This window comes from Schistocerca piceifrons, chromosome 1 (genome assembly GCF_021461385.2).
Source record: "Schistocerca piceifrons isolate TAMUIC-IGC-003096 chromosome 1, iqSchPice1.1, whole genome shotgun sequence".
Lineage (NCBI taxonomy): Eukaryota > Metazoa > Arthropoda > Insecta > Orthoptera > Acrididae > Schistocerca > Schistocerca piceifrons.
In genome coordinates, this window is record NC_060138.1 from 95,319,940 (window position 1) to 95,334,195 (window position 14,256).

The 14,256-nt window shown below is 48.3% G+C and overlaps 6 non-coding genes across 6 annotated transcripts; all 6 read left to right on the forward strand.

Moving 5' to 3' along the window:
• The first annotated feature begins 5,444 nt into the window (after window positions 1-5,444).
• On the forward strand, window positions 5,445-5,517 carry Trnar-ccu. Its single transcript has one exon. It is a non-coding gene; the product is annotated as a tRNA-Arg (tRNA).
• A 502-nt stretch (window positions 5,518-6,019) lies between these two features.
• On the forward strand, window positions 6,020-6,092 carry Trnar-ccu. Its single transcript has one exon. It is a non-coding gene; the product is annotated as a tRNA-Arg (tRNA).
• Window positions 6,093-6,594: 502 nt separating this feature from the next.
• Trnar-ccu lies at window positions 6,595-6,667 on the forward strand. Its single transcript has one exon. It is a non-coding gene; the product is annotated as a tRNA-Arg (tRNA).
• A 6,201-nt stretch (window positions 6,668-12,868) lies between these two features.
• Trnar-ccu lies at window positions 12,869-12,941 on the forward strand. Its single transcript has one exon. It is a non-coding gene; the product is annotated as a tRNA-Arg (tRNA).
• A 502-nt stretch (window positions 12,942-13,443) lies between these two features.
• Window positions 13,444-13,516, forward strand: Trnar-ccu. The gene has a single exon. It is a non-coding gene; the product is annotated as a tRNA-Arg (tRNA).
• Window positions 13,517-14,019: 503 nt separating this feature from the next.
• Window positions 14,020-14,092, forward strand: Trnar-ccu. Its single transcript has one exon. It is a non-coding gene; the product is annotated as a tRNA-Arg (tRNA).
• The last annotated feature ends 164 nt before the right edge of the window (window positions 14,093-14,256 follow it).

Consider the following 14,256-nt stretch of genomic DNA (forward strand, 5'->3'; position numbering starts at 1 on the left):
TGATTCTGTAAGTACCGTGCTGCTTTCCAATGCTTCCATCACGTATACCAATGTTCGTGTTTACAACCTTCCACCGGAGGTGGATAATGTCTATCTTAAGGAGGGTCTACAGAAGTATGGTGATGTAAAGAGCATTCGCCTTGAACGCTGGTCAAGCCAACATCGCCTGCAATGTTACAGTGGTATTCGTTCAGTCGAAATGCACGTTAAGCAGAATATTCCATCTCACCTGCAGATCGGTGGATATCGTGTCCATGTAACATATAGTGGTCAGGTGGGCACCTGTTTTTTGTGCAATGAAAGTGGTCACGTGCGTACCGACTGTCCGCGGAGAGTTTTTGTTTTAAAAAATTCTCTCGAACAGCGTCGCAAGTTAACGGTCGCTGACCTCGTTGCAGGTGGTTCTGCTCTTGGTGTAGCACAGTCCAGTGGTAGTAGCGCCCCTCCACAGGTTTTGCGCACCCCTGATACAGAATTTCCTCCTTTGCGTGCTAAATCTGATGTTGTTCCGTCTGTCCCTCAGGTGGGTGTGCCACTTTTGAATAATAAGAGGCGTCGCCCACACGATGGAAATAGTACGGATGAGGATCTCCCTGAGATGCCCCAGTCCGAGCGACCGGCATCCTCCGAGCCACTGTGTACTGTAGCTGCTCCCTGCCCTCCTGAGGTAGCGGTTCCGGTGGCGGCTGCTGGCGCCCCTCCGGCCTCCGACGCAGCTTCTCTCGAGTCGGGTCGTCGGTCGGGCCTGTTGGCGCCGTCTTCCGAACCGACTTCGATGTCACAACAAGTGGAGCCGCGACAACTTCCTGCTTCGCTGCCCCATACCTCTGCCAGCGGAGCTGCTCCGCTTCCTTCCAACTCTGCGGCCTCGGACCTTCCTGCTCACGTTTCGCCTCCGTGCAGTCCATGTTTGCCGGAAGCTAGTGCAGGTGTTGACCATTCCGTTTTGTCGGATGTTTCCCCCGCGACCCCGGATCCCGCATGTGGACCGGCGCGGGTGGTGTCGGATACAGAACTTGACCCTCCTACGTCACCGGCGGCTGAAGTTTCCTTGCCCGTCAGCCGACGCAAGTTACGCGTTCAGCCGAACGTTAATGCTGTTCGTAAAAAACCGAAACGTAAGGGATCCGCGGAACGGGGTAGCAGTCCCCCTCCCTCGGATGCCTCTGTCACCCCTGCTATGGACTGTGACGCTGGTGCGTCGGTGTAGGTGATTTGTTTTCTCGCTTTTCTGTCCATGGTTCAAGCATACACCTTTCTTACCTTAAATGTTAACCGTATTGAGTCCGACGTTCGCATTGCCTCTTTGCGGCAGTTTATTTACGACGCCTGTGCGGACGTAGTGTTTTTGCAGGAAGTGTTGTTTTCTGATCTCTCTCTACCTGGATTTCAAACTGTTTTTAATGTCGCGCCGGAATATTCAACAGGAACTGCTCTTTTCTTTCGAGAGGGCATTCCTATTACTGACATTGAATTCCTTGACTCTGGCCGTGGGATTGGTTGTCGTCTTTTTGATCTCCGCCTCGTTGTTTTGTATGCCCCCTCTGGTTCGGGTCACACTGTGGCTCGATCGCGCTTTTATAAAGAAGAGCTTATTTATCTTTTGCGCCAGAGTCCTCGGAGTCTCCTGCTCGGAGGCGATTTTAATTGTGTTTTACGCCCTGCAGACCAGTCCCCCAATTTTAATTATTGCCGTGATTTACATGACTTAGTTCGTACGATGCATCTGCGTGATGTTTGGGAACACAAATATCCAACCCTGGTGAAATATACGTTTTTTACCGCGTCCTCATGCAGTAGACTCGACAGATTCTATTTATCTGATTTTTTATGTGATAAAATTCTTTCTGTCGATGTTATTCCTACTAGTTTTTCTGACCATTGTGCTTTTACTGCAACTGTAAATCTTAGTCGCCAACCTGCAAAACTTTATCGTTCCCAGTGGATGTTAAATGTTTCCCACCTTGCCGACAGTGCTATGGATGATGTTATAAGTGGCGTGTGGGAGCGATGTCTTCGCTCTGTCCCGCGATACCCCTCCTTGCTGGTTTGGTGGACTGCGTTTGCCAAGCCCAAGATTCGTCAGACTTTGATTTTCTACTGTGCTGCTAGGACGCGTGATTTTAAGAACACGTATGAATATTACTACTCTGTCCTGCGTGAACTATATGACGCGGCGGGTACCTCTCCACTGCGGATCCATGATGTTCGTCGTATTAAAGCCAAGCTCTTGAGCCTTAAACGACGACAGATGGATGGTCTGCGAGTTAAGTCGAAACCTCACTCTCTTGTTGAAGGTGAACTGACATCCTTGTACCACCTGCTACGGCATCAGACTCGTCGTCGTCGCTCCTTCATCTCTTCTCTTACGGTGGATGATGGGCGACAGCTTATTGCACAGGAGGAAATGGTTCGTGCTCTTCATCAGTATTACACTAGTCTATATTCTGCCGATGATTCTGGTGAGTCTCTTTCGGATGATGTCTTTGGGGATCTAACTGCGACGATCGCGCCTGACGCGAACGGCGAATTTCTCCGGGAGTTCCAGGTAGATGATGTTTTCGATTTTATTGCTCGCTCTCCGTCCAGTAAATCGCCGGGTCCAGACGGCCTGCCTAAAGAATTTTATCTCCGTTTTTGGCCTCTTTTGGGTGACATTTTTACGCAGATTTTCAATGAGATTGTCAGGGGGATGGATGTGCCTGCCGATTTTAAAGTAGGGAAAATTGTTTTAATCCCGAAGTCCTCTGGTCGTTTATCTGCTGCCAATCTTCGTCCGCTCACATTGCTGAATTTTGACTATAAGACAGCTGCTAGAGCGCTCAATAGCCGGTTGTCTTCTCTGCTTCGGGGTGTGATTGGTGCACATCAATGTTGTTTTCATGATAGATCTATTCTGACACCAGTAGCCGAATATCGGGATGTTGTCTCGGTTGCGGCGGTTACAAACGTACATTGTGCCTTTGCCTTCCTTGATTTTTATAAGGCTTTTGATCACGTCAGTCATGTGTTTTTAGATCGTGTTTTAGGTACAATAGGTTTTAACGCTTCATCACGTGGTGTTCTTGGCAATTTGTACAGGGGAATAACAGCTCGGGTGTCAGTCAATGGGCAGCTGACGCCGCCCATTGCTATCCGCCGCGGAGTGCCTCAGGGTAGTCCGCTCTCTATGTCTTTATTCGTTTTGTCCCTGGAACCGCTGCTTCGGACTATTGCTCTCAAGCTTCAGGGTATGTCCCTCTCTGGTGGGAAGCTCTCTGTTAAGGCATATGCGGATGATGTCGTTGTTCTCCTCCGTCAACGTGATGATATCCCGTTGTTGAAAGGGGCAGTTGATGCATACTGTCGTGTCTCTGGAGCGCGTCTCAATCAGGGTAAATGTAAGTTCCTTAATATTCGAGGATTTCGCGATGCTGACGTCCCTTGGGCCACTTTTGTCGATCGCCATACGTCCTTGGGGATTATCATTGATCGGTGTCCTCTAAAAATGGCGGCTCTCAATTGGAAATCTGTCACTGAGAAGGTACAGGGGGCTCTGATGGTCCATGAGCAGCGCTCTGCTACCATTTTGCAAAAAGTCAGAATTTTAGACACCTACGTTCTATGTAAAGCTTATTATGTTGCTCAGCTGTTCCCACTTCCCATGATGGTGGCGAAAAGGTTGCGCCAATTGTCTAGCAGGTTTATATGGAAGGGCCATCTATTCAAGTTACGTTACGAGGTAATGACGAAACCGCGTCTCTCCGGAGGCTTGGGCCTCTCTGACATTACTCGCAAGGCGTCTGCTTTGTACGTCCGCCGAACGACTCTAATTGTTACGCAAGAAGTGACGTCAATTACATCCAGGCTTTTTACTGTTGTGCGTCCGGCGAGCCTTGCTCCACCTGTCGATGTCGGACGCCTAAATTTTAAGTTGAAACACATTCGGGAATTTTACATTGCGGTGAGTTACCTCGGTGACGTCTTCTTGCGGCGACCGGTGCCAACGACCAAGGGCTTGATTGCCCGCTGGGAGGGGCTGGCCGGTCCCAATCCAATAGAACTGGCGTCTCCATCTGTGTCCTGGAGGAACGTCTGGAAGAACGTTAGTCTGCCGATCCACTCTATGGCCGTGGCGTCCACGTGGTATACGGTAATAAATAATTTGGTACCCACCAATGTACGACTGCACCGTATTGGTCTTTCTGACACGGACACCTGTACTCGGTGTGGTCTCCTGGATACCCTTGAACATCGATTCACCTGCTGTGGGCACCTTGCTAATTGGCGTTGGCTCAGGAAACAACTTGCCTTTGTCACTAGGTCTGCTGAAGCCGCTTATACTATTGACATCATCGTCCGGCCCGATTCTTCCTTTTTTCCGCGGACGAAGCTCCATACCGTCATGTGGTTGATTGGCCATTTCGTACATTTTGTCAGCAGTTGTCATGGAGAGGATGGACACCTAGCGTTTCGGCAGTACATGCTTACTGCTTACTGGCAGCGCTTGCGATTGCCAGGCCTCCGAGATGATTTTGCCAATATGCTTAGCCTGACATTTGAAAGAGAGGGTGTTGGCTAAGGTCACCTGTGTGAGCCATTTTCTTTTATACTGTTTCTGAATTTGCCGCCTTTATGTATGTTTCTTCTCTACACCAGGACTGAAGTTTTCGTGTTTTAACCTTAATTTCAGTAAGCAGTCTACATTATATAGTCATGTTTTAGGATTTTAATTTCAGTACTGTACTTCTTTTGAAGTGGCTGTGTGGTGGATATTCTTTAATATTTTTTTTCAATAGATATATTCGTTCGAGTGGTAGAGTGTCTGCTTCAAAAAAAAAAAAAAAAAAAAAAAAGAAAAAAAAAAAAAAGTGGTTAAGGAAAAAAGAAAAAAAAAAAAAAAAATGGATAAGGCATCGGTCTCCTAAACCGGGGATTGTGGGTTCGAGTCCCACCAGAGGTACACGTTTTACTCACTGGGGCAAAATCACTCTCACCACATACAGCTGTAATAGTTGAGAAAGCTGGCGTTTCTGAGTGCTTACAGGTATCACAGGTATGACGACGATATGAAAATACGCACTTACTGACAACCAAAAACGAAACGACGGCCATTATCAATCGACTTATTAGCAGCGGAAGTGTTTCAAAGCGTGATGGCGCTGTGAAAGGAAACGCTATTTTGAAATTGCTTGTTGGTAAACAGTATGACCCATATGAATAGTCACTTACCTGTCTTGTGTGCAGGACTTACAGTTCAGAGAGGGAATAGCCTAAGACGGCAGGTATAAGAATTGCCAGCAGAAAGTAGGTGCCTGGACTTCGATACGTCTGAGTATGTACAGGCACACAGGAAAGGCTCATGCGACGTCCTGACTCTCTGCAGACGTAGAGTAGCGCATCAGGAAGGGTACACTTGGCAAGTGTTGATTTGAGCGAGCACACCGCCAGCTTAGCGTCAGTCAGCCTCTGTGGCCTAATGGATAAGGCATCGGTCTCCTAAACCGGGGATTGTGGGTTCGAGTCCCACCAGAGGTACACGTTTTACTCACTGGGGCAAAATCACTCTCACCACATACAGCTGTAATAGTTGAGAAAGCTGGCGTTTCTGAGTGCTTACAGGTATCACAGGTATGACGACGATATGAAAATACGCACTTACTGACAACCAAAAACGAAACGACGGCCATTATCAATCGACTTATTAGCAGCGGAAGTGTTTCAAAGCGTGATGGCGCTGTGAAAGGAAACGCTATTTTGAAATTGCTTGTTGGTAAACAGTATGACCCATATGAATAGTCACTTACCTGTCTTGTGTGCAGGACTTACAGTTCAGAGAGGGAATAGCCTAAGACGGCAGGTATAAGAATTGCCAGCAGAAAGTAGGTGCCTGGACTTCGATACGTCTGAGTATGTACAGGCACACAGGAAAGGCTCATGCGACGTCCTGACTCTCTGCAGACGTAGAGTAGCGCATCAGGAAGGGTACACTTGGCAAGTGTTGATTTGAGCGAGCACACCGCCAGCTTAGCGTCAGTCAGCCTCTGTGGCCTAATGGATAAGGCATCGATCTCCTAAACCGGGGATTGTGGGTTCGAGTCCCACCAGAGGTACACGTTTTACTCACTGGGGCAAAATCACTCTCACCACATACAGCTGTAATAGTTGAGAAAGCTGGCGTTTCTGAGTGCTTACAGGTATCACAGGTATGACGACGATATGAAAATACGCACTTACTGACAACCAAAAACGAAACGACGGCCATTATCAATCGACTTATTAGCAGCGGAAGTGTTTCAAAGCGTGATGGCGCTGTGAAAGGAAACGCTATTTTGAAATTGCTTGTTGGTAAACAGTATGACCCATATGAATAGTCACTTACCTGTCTTGTGTGCAGGACTTACAGTTCAGAGAGGGAATAGCCTAAGACGGCAGGTATAAGAATTGCCAGCAGAAAGTAGGTGCCTGGACTTCGATACGTCTGAGTATGTACAGGCACACAGGAAAGGCTCATGCGACGTCCTGACTCTCTGCAGACGTAGAGTAGCGCATCAGGAAGGGTACACTTGGCAAGTGTTGATTTGAGCGAGCACACCGCCAGCTTAGCGTCAGTCAGCCTCTGTGGCCTAATGGATAAGGCATCGGTCTCCTAAACCGGGGATTGTGGGTTCGAGTCCCACCAGAGGTACACGTCTTACTCACTGGGGCAAAATCACTCTCACCACATACAGCTGTAATAGTTGAGAAAGCTGGCGTTTCTGAGTGCTTACAGGTATCACAGGTATGACGACGATATGAAAATACGCACTTACTGACAACCAAAAACGAAACGACGGCCATTATCAATCGACTTATTAGCAGCGGAAGTGTTTCAAAGCGTGATGGCGCTGTGAAAGGAAACGCTATTTTGAAATTGCTTGTTGGTAAACAGTATGACCCATATGAATAGTCACTTACCTGTCTTGTGTGCAGGACTTACAGTTCAGAGAGGGAATAGCCTAAGACGGCAGGTATAAGAATTGCCAGCAGAAAGTAGGTGCCTGGACTTCGATACGTCTGAGTATGTACAGGCACACAGGAAAGGCTCATGCGACGTCCTGACTCTCTGCAGACGTAGAGTAGCGCATCAGGAAGGGTACACTTGGCAAGTGTTGATTTGAGCGAGCACACCGCCAGCTTAGCGTCAGTCAGCCTCTGTGGCCTAATGGATACAGTTCCGCTTTAGACGCCGTGCAGTGTGGACGTGCCTAGTCTTCCGCTCCGCCGTAGCGTTACGTATAGTGGACTATCGTTTTTGTTTACGTGTTGTGTTGCAACTTCTGTGAGTGTTTCTCCGTCGTTGTTTCGTACCTTGTGTTACTTTCTGTCCTTATTTCAGTGTTTTTTGTGTAGCGGTTTCGACCGCATATTTTGAAAATGTCGTCCCAGGTTATTCCTCGTCAGGCTACAGTTAGTTTTGCTTTTGACAAGTCAACCCGCCATGTGCAACCTACTTCTCTTGAGATTCATGATTGGTTGGTAGATACCTTTGGTGTTCATTCGGATCAGGTGCACACTGCTTATTTTGATACCGAACTGTATGTTTTCTTTGTTAAGTTTATGGACCCACTTCAGGTTGATAAAATTCTTTCTAAATATGGTCATCAAGTTCTCTTTCGGCATCGGGATGATTCTGTAAGTACCGTGCTGCTTTCCAATGCTTCCATCACGTATACCAATGTTCGTGTTTACAACCTTCCACCGGAGGTGGATAATGTCTATCTTAAGGAGGGTCTACAGAAGTATGGTGATGTAAAGAGCATTCGCCTTGAACGCTGGTCAAGCCAACATCGCCTGCAATGTTACAGTGGTATTCGTTCAGTCGAAATGCACGTTAAGCAGAATATTCCATCTCACCTGCAGATCGGTGGATATCGTGTCCATGTAACATATAGTGGTCAGGTTGGCACCTGTTTTTTTGTGCAATGAAAGTGGTCACGTGCGTACCGACTGTCCGCGGAGAGTTTTTGTTTTAAAAAATTCTCTCGAACAGCGTCGCAAGTTAACGGTCGCTGACCTCGTTGCAGGTGGTTCTGCTCTTGGTGTAGCACAGTCCAGTGGTAGTAGCGCCCCGCCACAGGTTTTGCGCACCCCTGATACAGAATTTCCTCCTTTGCGTGCTAAATCTGATGTTGTTCCGTCTGTCCCTCAGGTGGGTGTGCCACTTTTGAATAATAAGAGGCGTCGCCCACACGATGGAAATAGTACGGATGAGGATCTCCCTGAGATGCCCCAGTCCGAGCGACCGGCATCCTCTGAGCCACTGTGTACTGTAGCTGCTCCCTGCCCTCCTGAGGTAGCGGTTCCGGTGGCGGCTGCTGGCGCCCCTCCGGCCTCCGACGCAGCTTCTCTCGAGTCGGGTCGTCGGTCGGGCCTGTTGGCGCCGTCTTCCGAACCGACTTCGATGTCACAACAAGTGGAGCCGCGACAACTTCCTGCTTCGCTGCCCCATACCTCTGCCAGCGGAGCTGCTCCGCTTCCTTCCAACTCTGCGGCCTCGGACCTTCCTGCTCACGTTTCGCCTCCGTGCAGTCCATGTTTGCCGGAAGCTAGTGCAGGTGTTGACCATTCCGTTTTGTCGGATGTTTCCCCCGCGACCCCGGATCCCGCATGTGGACCGGCGCGGGTGGTGTCGGATACAGAACTTGACCCTCCTACGTCACCGGCGGCTGAAGTTTCCTTGCCCGTCAGCCGACGCAAGTTACGCGTTCAGCCGAACGTTAATGCTGTTCGTAAAAAACCGAAACGTAAGGGATCCGCGGAACGGGGTAGCAGTCCCCCTCCCTCGGATGCCTCCGTCACCCCTGCTATGGACTGTGACGCTGGTGCGTCGGTGTAGGTGATTTGTTTTCTCGCTTTTCTCTCTATGGTTCAAGCATACACCTTTCTTACCTTAAATGTTAACCGTATTGAGTCCGACGTTCGCATTGCCTCTTTGCGGCAGTTTATTTACGACGCCTGTGCGGACGTAGTGTTTTTGCAGGAAGTGTTGTTTTCTGATCTCTCTCTACCTGGATTTCAAACTGTTTTTAATGTCGCGCCGGAATATTCAACAGGAACTGCTCTTTTCTTTCGAGAGGGCATTCCTATTACTGACATTGAATTCCTTGACTCTGGCCGTGGGATTGGTTGTCGTCTTTTTGATCTCCGCCTCGTTGTTTTGTATGCCCCCTCTGGTTCGGGTCACACTGTGGCTCGATCGCGCTTTTATAAAGAAGAGCTTATTTATCTTTTGCGCCAGAGTCCTCGGAGTCTCCTGCTCGGAGGCGATTTTAATTGTGTTTTACGCCCTGCAGACCAGTCCCCCAATTTTAATTATTGCCGTGATTTACATGACTTAGTTCGTACGATGCATCTGCGTGATGTTTGGGAACACAAATATCCAACCCTGGTGAAATATACGTTTTTTACCGCGTCCTCATGCAGTAGACTCGACAGATTCTATTTATCTGATTTTTTATGTGATAAAATTCTTTCTGTCGATGTTATTCCTACTAGTTTTTCTGACCATTGTGCTTTTACTGCAACTGTAAATCTTAGTCGCCAACCTGCAAAACTTTATCGTTCCCAGTGGATGTTAAATGTTTCCCACCTTGCCGACAGTGCTATGGATGATGTTATAAGTGGCGTGTGGGAGCGATGTCTACGCTCTGTCCCGCGATACCCCTCCTTGCTGGTTTGGTGGACTGCGTTTGCCAAGCCCAAGATTCGTCAGACTTTGATTTTCTACTGTGCTGCTAGGACGCGTGATTTTAAGAACACGTATGAATATTACTACTCTGTCCTGCGTGAACTATATGACGCGGCGGGTACCTCTCCACTGCGGATCCATGATGTTCGTCGTATTAAAGCCAAGCTCTTGAGCCTTAAACGACGACAGATGGATGGTCTGCGAGTTAAGTCGAAACCTCACTCTCTTGTTGAAGGTGAACTGACATCCTTGTACCACCTGCTACGGCATCAGACTCGTCGTCGTCGCTCCTTCATCTCTTCTCTTACGGTGGATGATGGGCGACAGCTTAGTGCACAGGAGGAAATGGTTCGTGCTCTTCATCAGTATTACACTAGTCTCTATTCTGCCGATGATTCTGGTGAGTCTCTTTCGGATGATGTCTTTGGGGATCTAACTGCGACGATCGCGCCTGACGCGAACGGCGAATTTCTCCGGGAGTTCCAGGTAGATGATGTTTTCGATTTTATTGCTCGCTCTCCGTCCAGTAAATCGCCGGGTCCAGACGGCCTGCCTAAAGAATTTTATCTCCGTTTTTGGCCTCTTTTGGGTGGCATTTTTACGCAGATTTTAAATGAGATTGTCAGAGGGATGGATGTGCCTGCCGATTTTAAAGTAGGGAAAATTGTTTTAATTCCGAAGTCCTCTGGTCGTTTATCTGCTGCCAATCTTCGTCCGCTCACATTGCTGAATTTTGACTATAAGACAGCTGCTAGAGCGCTCAATAGCCGGCTGTCTTCTCTGCTTCGGGGTGTGATTGGTGCACATCAATGTTGTTTTCATGATAGATCTATTCTGACACCAGTAGCCGAATATCGGGATGTTGTCTCGGTTGCGGCGGTTACAAACGTACATTGTGCCTTTGCCTTCCTTGATTTTTATAAGGCTTTTGATCACGTCAGTCATGTGTTTTTAGATCGTGTTTTAGGTACAATAGGTTTTAACGCTTCATCACGTGGTGTTCTTGGCAATTTGTACAGGGGAATAACAGCTCGGGTGTCAGTCAATGGGCAGCTGACGCCGCCCATTGCTATCCGCCGCGGAGTGCCTCAGGGTAGTCCGCTCTCTATGTCTTTATTCGTTTTGTCCATGGAACCGCTGCTTCGGACTATTGCTCTCAAGCTTCAGGGTATGTCCCTCTCTGGTGGGAAGCTCTCGGTTAAGGCATATGCGGATGATGTCGTTGTTCTCCTCCGTCAACGAGATGATATCCCGTTGTTGAAAGGGGCAGTTGATGCATACTGTCGTGTCTCTGGAGCGCGTCTCAATCAGGGTAAATGTAAGTTCCTTGATATTCGAGGATTTCGCGATGCTGACGTCCCTTGGGCCACTTTTGTCGATCGCCATACGTCCTTGGGGATTATCATTGATCGGTGTCCTCTACAAATGGCGGCTCTCAATTGGAAATCTGTCACCGAGAAGATACAGGGGGCTCTGATGGTCCATGAGCAGCGCTCTGCTACCATTTTGCAAAAAGTCAGAATTTTAGACACCTACGTCCTATGTAAAGCTTATTATGTTGCTCAGCTGTTCCCACTTCCCATGATGGTGGCGAAAAGGTTGCGCCAATTGTCTAGCAGGTTTATATGGAAGGGCCATCTATTCAAGTTACGTTACGAGGTAATGACGAAACCGCGTCTCTCCGGAGGCTTGGGCCTCTCTGACATTACTCGCAAGGCGTCTGCTTTGTACGTCCGCCGAACGACTCTAATTGTTACGCAAGAAGTGACTTCAATTACATCCAGGCTTTTTACTGTTGTGCGTCCGGCGAGCCTTGCTCCACCTGTCGATGTCGGACGCCTAAATTTTAAGTTGAAACACATTCGGGAATTTTACATTGCGGTGAGTTACCTCGGTGACGTCTTCTTGCGGCGACCGGTGCCAACGACCAAGAGCTTGATTGCCCGCTGGGAGGGGCTGGCCAGTCCCAATCCAATAGAACTGGCGTCTCCATCCGTGTCCTGGAGGAACGTCTGGAAGAACGTTAGTCTGCCGATCCACTCTATGGCCGTGGCGTCCACGTGGTATAGGGTAATAAATAATTTGGTTCCCACCAATGTACGACTGCACCGTATTGGTCTTTCTGACACGGACACCTGTACTCGGTGTGGTCTCCTGGATACCCTTGAACATCGATTCACCTGCTGTGGGCACCTTGCTAATTGGCGTTGGCTCAGGAAACAACTTGCTTTTGTCACTAGGTCTGCTGAAGCCGCTTATACTATTGACATCATCGTCCGGCCCGATTCTTCTTTTTTTCCGCGGACGAAGCTCCATACCGTCATGTGGTTGATTGGCCATTTCGTACATTTTGTCAACAGTTGTCATGAAGAGGATGGACACCTAGCGTTTCGGCAGTACATGCTTACTGCTTACTGGCAGCGCTTGCGATTGCCAGGCCTCCGAGATGATTTTGCCAATATGCTTAGCCTGACATTTGAAAGAGAGGGTGTTGGCTAAGGTCACCTGTGTGAGCCATTTTCTTTTATACTGTTTCTGAATTTGCCGCCTTTATGTATGTTTCTTCTCTACACCAGGAAAAAAAAAAAAAAAAAAAAAATGGATAAGGCATCGGTCTCCTAAACCGGGGATTGTGGGTTCGAGTCCCACCAGAGGTACACGTTTTACTCACTGGGGCAAAATCACTCTCACCACATACAGCTGTAATAGTTGAGAAAGCTGGCGTTTCTGAGTGCTTACAGGTATCACAGGTATGACGACGATATGAAAATACGCACTTACTGACAACCAAAAACGAAACGACGGCCATTATCAATCGACTTATTAGCAGCGGAAGTGTTTCAAAGCGTGATGGCGCTGTGAAAGGAAACGCTATTTTGAAATTGCTTGTTGGTAAACAGTATGACCCATATGAATAGTCACTTACCTGTCTTGTGTGCAGGACTTACAGTTCAGAGAGGGAATAGCCTAAGACGGCAGGTATAAGAATTGCCAGCAGAAAGTAGGTGCCTGGACTTCGATACGTCTGAGTATGTACAGGCACACAGGAAAGGCTCATGCGACGTCCTGACTCTCTGCAGACGTAGAGTAGCGCATCAGGAAGGGTACACTTGGCAAGTGTTGATTTGAGCGAGCACACCGCCAGCTTAGCGTCAGTCAGCCTCTGTGGCCTAATGGATAAGGCATCGGACTCCTAAACCGGGGATTGTGGGTTCGAGTCCCACCAGAGGTACACGTTTTACTCACTGGGGCAAAATCACTCTCACCACATACAGCTGTAATAGTTGAGAAAGCTGGCGTTTCTGAGTGCTTACAGGTATCACAGGTATGACGACGATATGAAAATACGCACTTACTGACAACCAAAAACGAAACGACGGCCATTATCAATCGACCTATTAGCAGCGGAAGTGTTTCAAAGCGTGATGGCGCTGTGAAAGGAAACGCTATTTTGAAATTGCTTGTTGGTAAACAGTATGACCCATATGAATAGTCACTTACCTGTCTTGTGTGCAGGACTTACAGTTCAGAGAGGGAATAGCCTAAGACGGCAGGTATAAGAATTGCCAGCAGAAAGTAGGTGCCTGGACTTCGATACGTCTGAGTATGTACAGGCACACAGGAAAAGCTCATGCGACGTCCTGACTCTCTGCAGACGTAGAGTAGCGCATCAGGAAGGGTACACTTGGCAAGTGTTGATTTGAGCGAGCACACCGCCAGCTTAGCGCCAGTCAGCCTCTGTGGCCTAATGGATAAGGCATCGGTCTCCTAAACCGGGGATTGTGGGTTCGAGTCCCACCAGAGGTACACGTTTTACTCACTGGGGCAAAATCACTCTCACCACATACAGCTGTAATAGTTGAGAAAGCTGGCGTTTCTGAGTGCTTACAGGTATCACAGGTATGACGACGATATGAAAATACGCACTTACTGACAACCAAAAACGAAACGACGGCCATTATCAATCGACCTATTAGCAGCGGAAGTGTTTCAAAGCGTGATGGCGCTGTGAAAGGAAACGCTATTTTGAAATTGCTTGTTGGTAAACAGTATGACCCATATGAATAGTCACTTACCTGTCTTGTGTGCAGGACTTACAGTTCAGAGAGGGAATAGCCTAAGACGGCAGGTATAAGAATTGCCAGCAGAAAGTAGGTGCCTGGACTTCGATACGTCTGAGTATGTACAGGCACACAGGAAAGGCTCATGCGACGTCCTGACTCTCTGCAGACGTAGAGTAGCGCATCAGGAAGGGTACACTTGGCAAGTGTTGATTTGAGCGAGCACACCGCCAGCTTTAGCGCCAGTCAGCCTCTGTGGCCTAATGGATAAGGCATCGGTCTCCTAAACCGGGGATTGTGGGTTCGAGTCCCACCAGAGGTACACGTTTTACTCACTGGGGCAAAATCACTCTCACCACATACAGCTGTAATAGTTGAGAAAGCTGGCGTTTCTGAGTGCTTACAGGTATCACAGGTATGACGACGATATGAAAATACGCACTTACTGACAACCAAAAACGAAACGACGGCCATTATCAATCGACC